The 1,790-nt window shown below is 72.9% G+C and overlaps 1 protein-coding gene across 1 annotated transcript in view; it reads right to left on the reverse strand.

Annotated features, from left to right (window-relative positions):
• Nucleotides 1-771, reverse strand: part of NR4A1 (nuclear receptor subfamily 4 group A member 1) — a 7,449-nt gene extending 6,678 nt beyond the window's left edge. The window contains exon 1 of the mRNA XM_057387099.1: nucleotides 716-771. The gene's annotated coding sequence lies outside the window, so the exon portion shown is untranslated. The remainder of the gene's footprint in view (nucleotides 1-715) is intronic.
• Between the last annotated feature and the right edge of the window lie 1,019 nt (nucleotides 772-1,790).

The following is a 1,790-nucleotide window of genomic DNA, read 5'->3' on the forward strand; positions in this document are numbered from 1 at the left end:
CCCACTCGAGGTCCGTGACCGCTCTGCTCGGGGATCCCGGGGTGATGCCCGGTGTGCGGTGATTCTGCCCCCCGCAATCCGCAGGGAWGGGGTTTTCCTGCGTGTGCAGTTGGCTCCGGTTCGGGGGGAACCAGCCCGGTCTCCGCGGCTCCCGGTCCTGCGCAGCTCCTCACAGTGKGAGGTACCGGGCTCCTCCCGGGACCCCCGGGACCGGGAACTCTCGCTCTGYCAACTCCCGGCAGGTGCGCGACCCCCTGCTCCTCCCGGTGTTACCGGGACTCCCAACTCAGTCCCCCCGGTGCCAACGGATAAGCCAACGGGCAATCCCGCACAGCGCGCACCGCCCGGTCCCTTCCACCGGYATCCCCGACTCTCTCCGGTGGCACCGGCTGTTCCTTCCACGGTGTTCCCCGGACACGCGAGCCCCGGCTCCACCCGGTGCCACCGGATCGCGCGACCCTGATGCCCGCGGTGCTGCCACATACACCTTGCAGGACGCCCTGAGCCCCCGGTGCTACCGGGATGCCCGACTCCGGTCACCCCGGTGCCACCTGACACGCCCGACCTGACTCCCTCCGGTGCCGCCCGGGACAATCTCTCCTGTTGTTCCCGGTGCCACCGGGACCCCCCCGACCCCTCGCACCTCCCGGTGCCACCGGGACCCCCCGCCCCCGGTGCCCCCCGCCTGGTCCCCGCATCCCGGTGCCGCCCGTACCCGGGTGCCGGCGCGGCGGCGCTCCGGTCCCCGCTCCTGCCACCGCTCCTGCTCCGCGGGCTCCGCCGGGCACCGGCCCCGCCACTACTTTCTCTTAAGCACTCGGTGACGCGCGGGGCGGCGCGGGGACGGTGACGCACGGGGGGGGCGGCCCCGGCGGGGGCGCGGCCGTGACGCACGCGGGGTTCCATTGACGCACCCGCGGCCCCGGCTAAAAATACCCCCGCGGCCCCGGCTAAAAATAGCCCGGGCGCCCCTCGCTTCCCCACATATCCCCTCCGGGGCTCCGGGGGCCGCCGGAGGGGGGGAGGGAGGCCCCGGTGTCAGGGGTATCCCCGGGAGTCCCCAGGACCGGTGSCCCTTCGCGGTGTCTCCTCGCTGCTGCTAGCCCGGGGCTGGCATCTCCCGGTGCCTCCGTTCCCGGTGCTTTCTCGGTGCTGGTATTTCCGGTGTCCCCATTGTTGTTGGTGCTCCGGTGTGCCCACCCCCGGTGCCCCCTCGGTGCTGGCATCGCTCAATTCCCTACCCCCGGTGCCCTCTCGGTGTCGGTATCCTCGGTGCCCCCACGTTGCCGGTACCCCCGATTCTCTCGATGCCAGCATCTCCGGTACCGTTATCCCCCGTGTTCCCTCAGTGCTCATATCCCCGATGTCCCCTCGGTGTCGGTATCTCCAGCGCCCCATTCCCGGTGTCCCCCCGGTTCCGCTCTCCCGTACCCCCGGTGCYCCCCGGTKCCKCKCTCCCCGTTGCTCTCCCGYACCCCCGGTGCCGCTATGCCCAGTGCCCATCTGAGCTGATATCCCCGGTGCTCAGCGGCTCCGGTACCCCCGGTCTCCTCCCGCTCGGTGCCCCGGGTGCGGGGGCAGTGACGCGGGGTCCCGCCCCCGCCCGGTCCCCGCGGGGAGCCCCTGGCCGGGGCGATGGAAAGAGCGGCGGCTGCTGGCGGGCGCCGGCGCCGGGAACAGCGCCCGCGGGCTGGAAAGATGAGCTCAGCCCGTGCGGAGCCGGGCCGGGCCCGCGGGAGGGCGAAGGGTGAGCGGAAAGGGACCGAGAACTCCCCAATGCCCTCCGGTAC

The sequence above is a fragment of the Malurus melanocephalus genome, unplaced genomic scaffold (genome assembly GCF_030028575.1).
Source record: "Malurus melanocephalus ecotype Western Australia unplaced genomic scaffold, MMel_1.1 scaffold_1131, whole genome shotgun sequence".
Lineage (NCBI taxonomy): Eukaryota > Metazoa > Chordata > Aves > Passeriformes > Maluridae > Malurus > Malurus melanocephalus.